Consider the following 15,569-nt stretch of genomic DNA (forward strand, 5'->3'; position numbering starts at 1 on the left):
ATAACCAAACTTCTACTCACAACAGGTGTAAGTCAAGAGATAAATATAGAAAACGATTCGAATCGCCGTCTCTCCCGGATAGTGAGAAACTTAGCTAGTCCCAACATCATAGTAATTGCATTATGGAACATGATGGTTTGCATGAACATGGATTTACAATACCGGCTATGGTTACTAGTGTACGCTCTTAAAATGATATACCACATGTTTGGCATAGGATAGATGTTAATTTAGAGATGGATAGTCATAATTAACTTGGTAACAGAATTATAATTGTATAACTAAGTTAATCGCTTTTTATGCAAAATGTTGTCAAGCTACATCCACTTATACAGCCTTGCATAATCCTTGGAGTCTTTTTATTTCTGGTTTATGATGGGTAAGTCTAGCTGAGTACATTCTCGTACTCAGGGTTTATTTTCCCATTGTTGCAGATGGCACTGTGTATCATGGTTATTGCAAGAGTTGCTTCTATCCCGCTGTGGATGAGGAGTAAGCCTTGGGCAGGCTTCTTTATTAACCCCTCTACATGCTTTTTGTGGACTGTGATCGTATGTTGGCACTGTATCAAACTATGTTGGCAAATGCTAGTTTAAAACTTAATTTGCTTCTGCTTTTGTTTATCAAACTTGGTTTGTAATAACTTTGTTTCATACTCTAATAATGGAAATGTATCTGTGAACTTTATGTAATATGTGACATGTATGTTGAATCACGTACGATCTTGGTTGTTGTAAATCGTTTATCGAGACCCATCGTGGTACTCGACGGACTACCGGGTTTATATGGGTTCAAGTATGATAGTGCGACCGCTTGCGGGCTGCCATTGTACTTGTACTCTTATAATTTAGTCGGTTCTATGACAATGGCATGGTGATGATCAAATGCTTGGACGTGGAAAAGAAGAAAGAGAAAAATAAAAAGCTCAAGACAAAGGTGAAACTTGATAGGAGCTTTTCGGTTTAAGTGATCGAGACACTTAGCGAGTGTGATCACATTTAGGATCAATAGTCGTACTATGAGGAGGGGTGAAACTCATATCGAAATGCGGTTATCAAAGTGACACTAGATGCTCTAACTCATTGCATATGCATTTTGGGTCTAGTGGAGTGCTAACACCCTTGAAAACATTTGTGAATTTTGCTAACACATGTGCACAAGGTGATACACTTGGTGGTTGGCACATTTGATCAAGGGTGGTGAAGTTCGAGGTCAAAAGGGGAAGTTTCGTATTGACCGGACTCTGCCTTGGGCAGTGATTGGCCTCTGACCCTGCATCCGGTCAGTGGCGCGCAGTGAAGGCCGCCCTCGGTCCTTTGATCGGACGCTAAGAAGAAATTGGACCAGACACGCTGGGGGTGCGTCCGGTCAGGTGATGACGTACGTTGGCAAAAGAATCTAAATAGGACAGTAAGGACCGGACTCTGGTCCGCGTTCGGTCGCCTATGATCGGACACGTTCGGTCGTGAAAAACCAGCTCTAGTGCCTTACTGGAAACGACCAAACTCCAGTGATGGAGCGTTCGGTTACTTTGAGCAATGTGTCTGGCCACAACTTAAGTGCACTGATGACCGTTGAGATTGGACGATCAACCTTTGAAGCAGGGGACACGTGGCGAAAATCTGAGGACCGAACGCTGGTGTCTTGCGTCTGGTCAGTCCGACCGGTGGATCTAGTCGCTCCAATTTTTCAAGGAACAGAGAGCCAACGGCTCTGTTCATGGGGGCTCTCTATTTAAGCCCCATGGCCGGCTCAAGCTCATTCTCTTGGCCATTTTCATTGACATAGAAACCTTGTGAGCTTAGCCAAAGCCCTCTCACTCATCTCCATCATTGATTCATCATCTTTGTGAGATTGGGAGAGAATCCAAGTGCATTGCTTGAGTGTTTGCATCTAGATGCACTTGGTGTTCATGTTTCGCTTCGGGATTCGCTTGTTACTCTTGGTGGTTGCCACCACCTAGACAGCTTGGAGCAGCAAGGATTGTCGAGTGGAGGTTGGTGATTGTCTCCGGCTCCGATCGTGGTGATTGTGAGGGGTTCTTGACCTTTCCCCGGTAGAGAGACAAAAGGTACTCTAGTATATTGCTCGTGGCTTGTGTGATCCTCATCTTGTGTTGGTTATGTGGCACCCTATTGAGGGTTTGGCGTGTGACGCCAATTAGTGTGTGAACCTCCAAGTGAGTTTATCACCACAACGAGAACTAGCTTGTCGGCAAGCAAGTGATCCTCGGTAAAAATCATTGTGTTATTATTTGATTCCGAGGTGATTGGTCTTCATTGGTATTTATTCTTGTGATTGATTGGTTCATTCATCGACTCGGCGGTATAACCATTTCTCTCTCTCTTTACATTACCGCAAACTAGTTGTCAAGCTCTTTAGTGTAGCTAGTTGTGAGAGCTTGTTAGTTTGGTTAGTGTGGCTCTTTAGTTAGCCTTTGAGAGCACACTAACTTAGTGTAGTAACATAGCCATTGTGTGAATAGAGACTATAAGAAACTAGAATTGTGGTAGGTGGCTTGCTTTTTAGTAGGCTAGCGCAACACTCGCTTCGCCTCATATTTGTCTAACCGGTTTGCTATGTGTTGTTGTAGAATTTTTAATAGGCTATTTACCCCCCTCTGGCCATTAGGATCTTTCAGTAGTGCTTTTGGATTTTCAACATAGTTTGTCGGAAGGACAAAACCGGTTACACATTACCCTACATAAGATATAAAAGTAGATAGAACAAGGGTAACTCTGCTTGAGTAGAGGGTAAATGGTTTTCTCGATCACATCAATAAGTACAAGTTTATCAATATTCCATGATTGCTTAGCTATCTTCCCCGGCAACAGCGCTAGAAATGCTTGTTGGTATTTATTAACTTGTCATGAGTAGCCACCTAATGTTGTTGACCTTTCTTAACATCACTTTTGCTAAGTTGTCATCCCTAGCTATGATGACAGAAATGCTTGTTGACATTCTTTAGCGTCACTTCTAGAATGACACTAAGAAGTACTTTATTATTTTATGTGACTAGAAAGAATATAAAAATGAAAGGATCTGCAAGCGCACAGATAATTTACCATTGTAGCATTTCACCCCGATGTATTCTAGGTATCGTTATTTATATTTTTACCACAGGGAAGGACTGACAGTTGGAATATATTGATAACTTATATGCACGATGGAGAACTAAACCATAACCAAACTTCTACTCACAACAGGTGTAAGTCAAGAGATAAATATATTAAGTAATGATAAAAGATCACTCAAAGTACTCTTTTCTAAGGCTTTAGTATTGCTAAGTAGAAATTAGAGGAATAATTCCTAAGTCATTCTTAATTACAAGTCAAAGCATATGTTGATTAGTGCAATTACACTTACTAGTCATGGCTAAGATCAACTTCATATCTACACATAAGGAATATTACTAAGGAAGATCAAGAACAAAGCATATCTTTCTTCGTAACTAGATCCTACTTGTCCTATATTCAGGGAGTGGACTCAATGGGAGTGTCACATCCGCGATCTACCACATGGCCTAGAATATAGGGTGCATTCAAAGGTAAACAATATATAAGCACCACGCTTACACAATGTCGATCACTCACCCCATGTACTTTAGAGCAAGCGCTATATGAACTTATGTTTGAACATAAAGATAATCTAGCTATACTAAGCATATAATCAATGTAGACGATGATCATGATAACTAAGAACATGAATAATATTAAGAACAATATCGAATCAGTTGTAGCAAACATATGAATAATGAAAGATACAAAAGAGCATATAAGGGGCTATACCATGCCACGCTCTTGACAAGATTAGAAATAAGCGAAGCTTGCCATCCTCTAGATCTAGCCTAGCTAGCTATGCCCTAAAATATGGTGGAGCTCTGAGGATGATTATGCTTTCTGTCTTCTCAAATGACTTATGCCTGAGGGAGGGAGGTATGGGCTGTTATATATAGGGCGGAGCATAAATTCTGAACCCTCGGATCAAACCGACCTAAAAGAACGGCGTAGATGCAAACCCTAAGATGGTGGAGAACCGACATAGCAATGAGAGCGCTGACAGGTGGGCTTAGGGGCCGGACGGCCTGCAGGTGGGGCAAGCCGGCCCCACTTGGTTGTCTCTCACAGTCTTCTTCTGTGTGAGGCCCTCTAGTGTCCTCTAGATCCTTCTGGAGCTATTTTCGTGTCGGATAATTACGATTAGTTCTGACATATAAGTCCACCTCGACGGATTTCTGAATAAACCCTGCTGAAAACACTGATTTACCAAAACTCGTGGAATTTGTTAGTTTAAACCCCTAAACATATGTTGATGATTATTTTCATGCCCTTATGCAAGTTATATTGATGGTTCATAATGATTGTTAACTACCATCAACACCGGACAAACGAAAAATCAATCACAGTGATTTTTCTTCGGTGGTTCACTTAGTGATGAACTCTTGGCCATCCGATCCTGCAACGTGCTCACCTGCACCACAAAGTATGCAATGCAATGCAACTGATGAACTCGAAGTGATACGAATCAAAGTTTCAGACTAACTCTGAAGTGCTATCCGTGTCAGTGACTTCTGATCCCAACCGTGCGTCCATGCCGCTGCGCACCGGCACGGACCGTGCGCGCCGGCCTCGGTGGCGGCCACGAACAGGCCGTCCCGGGCCGAGATGCTTCGCAGGGACTGCGCTCGCAGAAACCATATCTTGCGCAAGGCATCAGAGCGCATGATCACGCTGTCCGACGTGGGCGTGAGCATCCCGACGTCCCTGGGCGCCGCCGTGGACTCGCTGCAGTACGTCGTCACGCTGGGCTTCGGCACGCCGGCCGTGTCGCAGGTCCTCCTCATCGACACCGGTAGCGACCTGTCGTGGGTGCAGTGCCAGCCCTGCAACTCCTCGACGTGCTACCCGCAAAAGGACCCCCTGTTCGACCCGTGCGCGTCGTCCACGTACGCGCCCATCCCGTGCGACTCCAAGGCGTGCAGGGACCTCGTGCCTGAGTCCTACGCCAATGGCTGCACCAACTCCAGCGGCACCTCCCTGTGCCAGTACGGGATCCAGTACGGCAACTTGGACACCACGGTGGAGGTGTACAGCACGGAGACGCTGACGCTGAGCCCACAGGTTTCCGTCAAGAACTTCAGCTTCGGCTACGGCATGGTCCAGAGTGGAACGTTCGACCTGTTCGACGGCCTCCTCGGGCTCGCCGGCGCGCCCGAGTCGCTCGTCTCGCAGACGGCGGAGACTTATGGCGGCGCTTTCTCGTACTGCCTCCCGGTGGGGAACAGCAGCACGGGGTTCCTCGCGCTCGGCGCGCCCAGCACCAACACGGCGGGGTTCCTGTTCACGCCGCTGCACAGCGTGCCGAAGGAGGCCATGTTTTACTTGGTCAATCTCATCGGCATCAGCGTCGGAGGGAAGCAGCTCGACATACCGCCGACCGTGTTCTCCGGAGGCATGATCATAGACTCCGGCACGGTCGTCACGGTTCTCCCGGAGACGGCCTACTCGGTGCTGCGGACGGCGTTCCGGAGCGCCATGTCCGCGTACCCGCTCTTGCCACCGAACAACGACGAGGACCTCGACACGTGCTACAACTTCACCGGCAACAGCAACGTGACGGTGCCGACCGTTGCCCTCACGTACGACGGCGATGTCACGATCGACCTCGACGTGCCTTCGGGGGTTCTGCTCGACGACTGCCTCGCGTTCGTCCCAGGGCCCCGGATGGCCAAACCGGAATCATTGGCAATGTCAACCAGCGCACGTTCGAGGCGCTGTACGATTCTGGCCGCGGACACGTCGGATTCCGGCCAGGCGCTTGCTGAAGTACGTCTCAAGTGCATGCTGCTGTATTTCAAAATTTCACGCGGTCGTCATACAAGAATCGCAGCTGAAATAATGGATCGGAAGGATGGTACGTGCAGTAAGTGAAAACTAGACGAGCAGTTTTTTTTTTGTTTATTTTTGTCATACCTAAATATATTATCAGTCAACATAAAGGAACAATGCTATATTTCTATTTTATCTGTGGCTTAAAAATTGCACATGTACAACTACGATTTCACTTTAGTTTTATATAGCGGCAATATAATTCTGGCAAAACATCAGACAAATATGCACTGTAAGGTCGAACTAAAAAAGAGGGTACATTATATGCCCTTTGATTTTTTTTAACAAAATAAGGATGACATATCTATGATAATAATTTTATTGGAAGCAGATCAATGTTATAATATTGCAGATATAAGTGACATGCTCCCAACATATTTAAATAAATTAAATAATCTAATTCCGAATATAACAAGCATATTACTCAGAGAAAGGCCATATAAAAATGTGATATAAATGCATATGAGGTATTACAAAGCTTTTATAGAATAAATACAGCTACTCATGCTCATATCAACATTAAACATGGCATGTAGATGAAGAAGGCAAATTAACAACATAAACATATTTATTTATTTATATTTGCTCTCCAATCAGCGGGTTGCTGTACGAGACAACCTTCTGTTGGGGGGAGGCCCAGCCTATGGGCACCCCCACGGTGCTCGGGCGCCCTTACCCTCCCTCTTTCTTAGGGACGCAGCCAACACTTCGCACCGGCGGAATGATGGATGCACTATGGCAGCGGGAGGAGAGTTCCGCACCGTGGCGCCGCCTTTTCGCCAAGGCGAATAGAGAGAGCCTCGTGCACAGATTCCACGCTCGACCTCCACGCGGACCGCTCTTTTCGCTAGGGCGATACGGCGAGTGCCCTGACGATCTGAGGATGGATCCTTTCGCCGGGGCGAATAGGTGGCGCGTCAGCATGCTGAAGTGGCTCGGACTGTTCACCCGTACGAATAGTCACCGCTTGCCAGGGAAATCGGTCCCGTTAGGTACTATGTCGGCCTTTCGCTTGGGCGAATAGTTTATGTTAGGTCACGTGACTAACTTTGTAGGTTTCGCCCGTCAGAGGAGTCCGTCGCGGGACAAGGTGCCGACATCCCCGGTTCGTCGTGGCCCACTCGGTCGGCAAAGAGGCGACATAAGGCGGGACTAGTCGGGGACCAGAGGGTTGGCGCCATCCGGGGCGGGCGTTTCTCCAAAATGGCGAACATGTCCTGAGCGGATGGGAATATTCTCCGAATGTGCAGTAGTTGCAGGGGAAATGTTGTCCGTAGGCTGCCCGTAGGCCTTTATAAATAGCCCCCTTGGCGGGGATTGTAAAAGAGAGACATGCGGTTCCATAATGAATACATGAGTTTTGTTTTCTCCACCTAGTGTTCGAACTGGTATACGGTTGTTAGATTCGCTCGTTCCTCAACCCGATGTTCGAAGGCTAAGGCCTAGAACAACATTGGCGCCCACCGTGGTTGTTGCTCGAGGTTATCATGCCACCAAAGAAGTCGAAGATACCGACGGATAGAGTGGAGCCATCTGTAGTTGCCGCAACCGCCGCCGCGACAGCGGAAACAGGCACGCAAAGTGGCGTAGCAGCGGCGGCCGCCGTGGAGCCATCGGTACCCAACCCACAGCCAGATGACACTGCCACAACTCGAACCCGTCAGGAAACGCCAGAAGGCGTCGCCGAAGAGATCCAACTCGATCAAGACGGAAATGAAATCGAAGAAGATGAAGACGGCGAGATCAATGATCAGGCAAGGGAATTGAGGAGGCTAGATCAGTACAAGCAAGATATCATGAGGCTGCAGCGCGAAAAGGACCAGCTATTACAGTGGGCCACGGCGGAAAAGAGCCGATCAAACTCAACGAACCATTCGACGGGCCAAAGTCCAAAGAGATAGACTACAAAGAGAAATCCGAGCCCTACATGGAGCGGGGGCCGCAGGGAACGCAATGGGGGACAGAAACCATGCAATCCCTGAGGACCCAGCGCTAAATGAGAATGCCAACGCATACGACTCAACTTCGTCCCTGTCCAAAGAGCTTCAGTAGTACCCATGGCCACCAAATTACAAGCCACGTATTCCATCTTTCGACGGAAAGGCAAACCCAAAGAAATTCCTAGCTAGCTATGAGACCGCTGTAATTTTCGCTAGAGGAGACACGCAAACTCTGGCAAAGTCTCTCATCATGGCAGTCAAAGACATCGCACACGATTGGTACACTTCGCTAAAACCTCTCTCAATCCTTTCTTGGCAGCAACTCGAGATGGAGTTATTATCACCTTCCAAGGATACTAGTCTGGGGCTAAAACAACTAGAGACCTCCTCAATTGCATCCAAAGAGATGACGAGCCCCTATCCGAATATCTCGTAGATTCATTTAGATTAAGGCGCAAGTGCCAAATTCCCCAGAGGAAACAGTGATAGCGGCAGTGATCGACGGCCTGGCCATAGGCCAATGCACCGCCCATTTTGCCAGAAACGAACCACAGTCTGTAAAAGGAGATGTTTGAGGTAATGGGCAGTTATGCAAGGTCCGACGGTGACCTCAAAAGGCGAAAGGCAACTCAGAATTCATGGAGATAGGCAAACAAAACCCCAAGACCTCCGCAAACACCAGTGCAGCGAAATGTCAGGCCCTTCTACTCGATCAATAATCTCCAGGAGGAATCAAGATAGTCTCTGACAGATCAGGTACCCCCCGTACCGCCACCGAACCAGCAACACAGAGGTTTCGACCATCCTAATCGTGGTGGCCGTGGAGGCCACAGAATGCGCGACGGGCGAGAAGGCAGAGGAAGAGGCAAAGGCCAAAGACCTCCATATTGTACTGACTGCGGCGAAAATGCCAGCCACGTTACAAAAGATTGCAATTACAACAAAATGGCAAGAGAACTCAAGGAGAAAGACGATGCCGCAAGAAGCAGTAAACCATCCAAGCACGTGTTCCATAGTGCTAGTCGCGAAATCACGCCCCACGAGCCTTTCAGCCAACCTTACATACCGACAAGCGTCAGCACTTTACAACAACCAAGTTACCCACTGGGATACTGTGGGGGTATTAACCCCTATACCCTTACGGCTAGGCTTGGGCCGGCCCGGATCAGAGGGTCCGGTCCGCTAAAAGACGACGCGCGGCCCAGCCAACCTGTTTGGAGTCCCGCGCAAGGAGTCAAGACAAATTTGGCGATCAAGCAAGATCCTGGTCGGTTAGGATAGGAATCCTTATCCGGCCACCTATGGCAATTGTAACATGCTAGGATTAGTTTCCAGATCTGTAACCCTGTCCCCCGGACTATAAGGCGGGCAGGGGACCCCTCTAAAAAACATCTCAAATTGACATACAACAATACAATCAGACGCAGGACGTAGGTATTACGCCTTCTTGGTGGCCGAACCTGGATAAAACCTCGTGTCTGTCTTGCGTCACCATCTTGTTTGTGGCTTGCGCATCTGTCTGCCGACAATCTACTACCTTGGGCATACCCCTAGGTAGACTGCCGACCATATTTCGTCGATAGTGGCGCGCCAGGTAGGGGGTGTGCGTACTGCTCTCCAAGCGAACAAGATGGTCATCATCCCCGGCTCCATGGTTACACCGAATGGCCTCACGTTCACCATCGATCAGATCACCTGGACAATCGGCTCCGACGACTTCATCGCCATGATCACGGAGGAGGCGCGGATTCAATCTGCGTCGACCGCTGCTTCACCTGCATCGGCTATGGCTCCAACCACGGTGGATACGGCTCCGACCACGGGGGATCTAGCTCCGACCACGGTGGATCTGGCTCCGACCACGGTGGATCTGGCTCCGACCACGCCCGCATCACCTTCAGCCACGCCGACAACCCGTCGTCCGCTTCCCCGCTACAAAGGGAAGCAGATCGACAACACTGACCTGCTCGACTCCATCGATCGGGTCGGCACCAAACTCGCTGAAACCCTAGCTCTGGTAAGTTCAATTCAAAGTCAACCTAATGAGCAGGTAACCGCTCCCCACAACAGATCTACCCGACCAGCTCGGGCTAGTCGTCCGTCGTCCTGCATGACTTGGTACCGATCTCGTGGTTATATCTACTCCTAAAGGGCGCTCTGCTCGTCGCCGGCCAGCTTCTGCGATGGGTCTCCGGCTCTCCGAGTACGAAGCCTTGATGGGGAACTACCTAGCCTAGCCCTATGGCCTGTGGAACGCTGCCTCCAACTATGCTTACAATATACAACGCTGCTCGGGTCTACGTTCTATACTCCGACCTCGGCCAAAGCCACACAACTTCGTCAACATGGTCTAGATTGAGGATTGTCAAGAAGGATCGGTCCACACAGTTCAAGAGGGTGGCTCAAGCTCCTCGTCTGGCACTGCATCTAATGCCTCTGTTCGCACCGAGCTCCAGAATCACGATGATGAAGGTGTCAAATACGATCTGGATATCCCAGACCACGCCTCGGGATACCCGCGATTCCCGTCCTTCCCACCAAGGTGGGGAGGCTTGATCAACGTTGTCAGTAATGACGAACCACCGGCAGTCAGCGAGACAGAGCAAGAAAGGCTGGCACGCAAGGCACGCAATATTGATCGGTTTAATCGCCGACAAATCGAAGCCAAGGCGGAAGAGGAAGCACAACGCACAAGGGTCTAGCCACGCGATCTCAACAATGCCTTCGACAGGGTGGGGGATAAACAGGTCTTTAGGACTCCAAGCACCAACGTGGCCGTTGCTATGGCGACAATGCAACGGCTACCCAATACCCCAGAAACCCAGGCAGTTCGCGATGATATACAAGCTTACCTGACGGCTGCTATGGCCCAGACCGCAGAGATCGTAAATCAAGCCCGGGCTCCATCCGTCTCAGTCGAGTCAAGCCATAGCCGCCAGTACTCAAGTCGCTCACAGCCACCCAACCAACATGGCTCGCGCAACAACGACCCATCAGACAACCGTCAAGGTGGAAACAGTGGCCATGACGGTGGTTGGGATGACAACCGCCGTCGGGAGGACGACCGCCGTGACGTTTGGGATGACAACCGCCGAGACAACCGCAATAATCACCGTGAAAACCACGGTCGCAGGGCTAATTTGGATGGCAACCGAGATCACCGTGATGGCAATAACGATCTCCGCCATTACCTCGGAGGACGTGATCTGCGCGATCGCATCAACTAGAGAGCCAACGATCGTGCATCCCATGAAAGCTATTGCCATATGGAATATGATACTGTCCATGGCCTGCCGGGTTTGAAGCAGTTTACTCCGCACCTTCGCCAAGTCATATGGCCCATGAACTTAAAGCTCGAAAAACTTTAGAAGTATGACGGCAAGGAGAACCCTGAATTATGGGTCATGCTCTACGAAACCATGTGCAGATCAGCCATGGCTGACGAGCATGTCATGTCTAACTACTTCCCAGTCGCTGTTGGTCATGCAGGTCACCAATGGCTGCTCAGCTTGCCGGCGAACTAATTCGATTCCTAGCAAGAACTCAAGCAAGCTTTCATCGACAACTTCATTGCAACTTGCGAGCAACCCGGCAACAAATATGATCTACAGTGGATTCGAGATCGGAAAGAAGAGCCACTGCGCAAGTACGTCCGGCATTTCTCGGAGATGCGCATCAAGGTCTCGTCAATCTCCGACAGCGAGGCAATCGAGGCTTTCATCACTGGCCTCCGCTTCCACGACGCTCTAAGGGACAAGCTCCTCTGTAAGAGACCTGAATCGGTCACAGCGCTCCTGGCCACCGCTAAGAAATATGCGGACGCCGACGACGCTAAAAAGATAATTATCAAAGAAGCAGCAAGGGTTCCGCGCTTCGACCACCCCCCACACTGCGACGATTACCACGGCAACCGTGGTTAGAATGACAATTTTGACTGCCGCAACCAGCGCAATGACTCCTGCGACCACCACGACCAACGTAATCAGCGGCGTAACCGCCATGACGATTATAGGGGCAAGCGTGCTCGGGAAGACGACGGCGAGGTCAACACCGTCAAAAAGGCGGCGGGCGTCATAACTATGAAGAAGACTACGCCAAAGCATTGAAAGGGCCCTGCCAGCTCCATCCCAAGTCAAGCCATACCATGGAGAACTACCGCGTTCTCAAGTCTATCTACACACGTCAAGAGGCTCCGGATACGTCCGACAAGCCTAACGACGTAGGGGAACAGCGCAATGAGGATGACGACGATGAAGATGCAGATCCCCGTTACAAGTATGTCAAGCCAACCGATCGTGTGCACACCATCATTGGAGGCAAAGTGTCCATCGAGACCAAACGAGAACGCAAGCTGCTCGCTCGCGCTTGCTTAAACATGGCCTACACCGACAACCTCATCGCCGATCCACAGCTACCTCCCTGGTCTCACCATGAGATCTCCTTCAGCAGAAAGGACCAATGGGCCGCAATACCTGAGCCAGGACATTTTCCTCTGGTCCTCGATCCTTGTATCAACAAGGTTCAGTTCGATAGGGTGCTGATTGACGGCGGTAGCTCCATCGATATACTATTCAAGAACAGTCTGCCAGCACTAAAGATAACCCAGGCGGATCTCAAGCCATACAAGGCACAGTTCTAGGGTGTTCTCCCCGGACAGAGCTCTACACCTCTCGGGTAGATCACGCTACCTGTGCAATTTGGGACCCCGGACCACTTCCGCACCGACTACGTCAACTTCGTGGTCGCTGACTTCGACGGCACCTACCATGCTATCCTAGGTCGACCATCTCTCACTAAGTTCATGGCCATACCTCATTTCATGTATCTGGTGCTGAAGATGCCTACCGAGAACGGAGTTCTAACCCTCAGGGGCAACGTATACGTAGCTTATACCTGCGAGGACGACAGCTTCAAAATAGCAGAGGCTCACGACCTCTCTATTCGCATGGCCGAGACCATGCTCTACACCAAGAAGACCTCGACCGACCACCTGGAGATCCCAGAGCTCGAGGCTCCATGCAAGAACACCAAGTCCAAGGAGCACAAGGTGATCCAGTTGGTCGACGGCGATCCCAGCAAAACGGCCCTTATCGGGGCCAACCTGGATCCCAAATAGGAAGACGCGCTCGTCAGGTTCTTGAGGAGCAACGTGGATGTGTTCGCATGGAAACCTACTGACATGCCCGGTGTACCTCGGAACTTGATCAAGCACTCCTTGAATGTCAACGGCAAGGCCAAACCTATCAAGCAGAAGCTACGACGGTTCGCTCGCGACAAGAAGGAGGCGATTAGGGTAGAAGTTACATGGCTTTTGGCAGCCGGATTTATCAAAGAAGTGTATCATCTGGAGTGGTTAGCCAACCCGGTTCTTGTACGCAAAAAGAATAATGAATGGAGAATGTGCGTTGATTACACTGATCTCAACAAACACTGCCCTAAGGACCCCTTCGGCTTACCTCGCATAGACGAGGTCATAGATTCAACCGCCGGTTGCGAGCTGCTTTCATTTCTCGATTGCTACTCTGGTTATCACCAGATCGCTCTCAAAAAGGACGACCAGATCAAGACATCTTTTATCACGCCTTTCGGCACCTACTGCTACACGACTATGTTGTTTGGGCTCAAGAACGCCGGGGCTACCTACCAACACGCTATACAGGCCTGCCCCAAAGAGGAGATAAAAGACGACCTCGTCGAGGCTTATGTTGATGATGTAGTTGTCAAAACCAAGGAAGCACATACCCTTGTTGACAACCTGGAACGCACCTTTGCAACCCTTAACACATTCCAATGGAAATTAAATCCAAAGAAGTGCATCTTTGGTGTTCCTTCTGGCATACTACTTGGCAACGTCGTCAGTCACGACGGCATACGCCCTAACCCGGAGAAAGTCAAAGCTGTCTTGGACATGAAGCCACCCAAAAAGGTGAAGGATGTTCAGAAGCTTACCGGATGCATGGCCACTCTCAGCCGTTTCATATCAAGATTAGGTGAAAAAGGATCACCATTCTTTAAACTGCCCAAAGCATCCGAGAAGTTTGAGTGGTCGGAGGAAGTAGACGCTGCCTTCACACAGCTGAAACAAATACCTTACGTCACCTCCGGTCCTCACTACTCCCAGAGAAAACGAAACACTCCTGCTTTACATTACGGCGACTAATCGAGTGGTCTCCACTGCCATGGTGGTCGAGCGCGACGAGCCCGGCCACGTCTACAAGGTACAGCGACCAATCTATTTCATCAGTGAGGTACTCAATGAATCCAAGACTAGGTACCCACAGATTTAGAAATTGATCTACACCATACTGATAACATCCCGAAAGTTGAAACATTACTTCGACGGATATCGTGTGGTGGTCATGACTGAGTACCCTCTGTGAGGTATCATTAGCAACAAGGATGCGAACGGGTGCATCGTCAAATGGGCAATGGATCTATGCCCCTTCTCCTTGGAATTTGCAAGCTGTACTACAATCAAGTCTCAGGCACTCGTCGATTTCATCATTGAGTGGACAGACTTAAGCACGCCTGCCTCTCAGGGGCCCGACGAGTATTGGAAGATGTACTTCGACGGCTCTCTCAACATCGACGGCGTAGGAGCAGGAGTCCTTTTCATGTCACCATCCAAGGAGCAGCTCTGGTACGCCCTCAGGATTTATTTCCCAGCATCTAATAACGCCGCCGAGTATGAAGCATGCCTACATGGTTTGCGCATTGCGGTCGAGCTTGGTGTTAAACGTCTCTATGTCTACGGAGACTTGGCTCTGGTCATCAACCAACTCAACAAGGACTGGGACACGACCAGCGAAAAGATGGATGCATACTGCAAATCGATCAGAAAGCTAGAAGACAAGTTCTATGGCATCGAGTACACACACGTGGTCCGGGACAAAAATCAAGCAGCAGATGCGCTGTTAAAGTTAGGATCATCCCGAGCCAAAGTCCCACATGGCGTATTCATCGAAGACCTGCTCACGCCTTCAAGAGGAAGATCCCACGGTCGACAAGCCTCTAGACCAGCAATTGGTGGCTACGGTTCCAGCGTCGAGCACCATCGAGCCACCTCCGACCACTCATGAGCCCGACTGGAGAGTACCTTTCATCAAGTACCTGATAGATGGCAGCGGTTACACTAATCGGGCAGAAAACGAACGCCTGATGCATCGCAGTAAGCAGTATCTGCTCGTCGGTGGCAAGTTATGGCGCAAGAACGCAAAGGAGGAAATCTTGATGAAGTGTATAACCTAGGAGAATGGCGCACACCTCTTGGACCAAATCCACTCTGGCTCCTGCGGCAACCACGCGGCCTCGAGAACGCTGGTCGGCAAGGCTTTCCGAGCAGGGTTCTATTGGCCGTCAGCGGTAGCCGATGCAGAGAAGCTAGTCCGCCACTGTGAGGGTTGTCAGTTCTTCGCCAAGAGAATCCACGTACCAGCACATGAGATCCAGACAATACCAGCCTCTTGGCCCTTCGCATGCTGGGGACTAGATATGATCGCACCCTTCAAACCGGCTCCTGGGAAATTTACATGTGTCTTCGTGCTGATTGACAAATTTTCTAAGTGGATAGAGTACATGCCTCTAGTACAGGCATCCTTAGAAAAGGCTATCACGTTCCTCGACCAGGTCATCCACCGCTTCGGCATACCTAACAGCATCATCACTGATCTGGGTACTCAGTTCATCGGGAACGCTTTTTGGGACTTCTGTGATGAAAGGAGCATAGTAGTAAAATACGTCT

General features: G+C 49.5%; 1 pseudogene; it reads left to right on the top strand.

The window, feature by feature from the left end:
• The window catches only part of LOC136526004 (aspartyl protease family protein At5g10770-like), a 31,412-nt pseudogene extending 25,588 nt beyond the window's left edge, over positions 1–5,824 (top strand).
• The last annotated feature ends 9,745 nt before the right edge of the window (positions 5,825–15,569 follow it).

This window comes from Miscanthus floridulus, chromosome 19 (assembly GCF_019320115.1).
Source record: "Miscanthus floridulus cultivar M001 chromosome 19, ASM1932011v1, whole genome shotgun sequence".
Taxonomy (NCBI): domain Eukaryota; kingdom Viridiplantae; phylum Streptophyta; class Magnoliopsida; order Poales; family Poaceae; genus Miscanthus; species Miscanthus floridulus.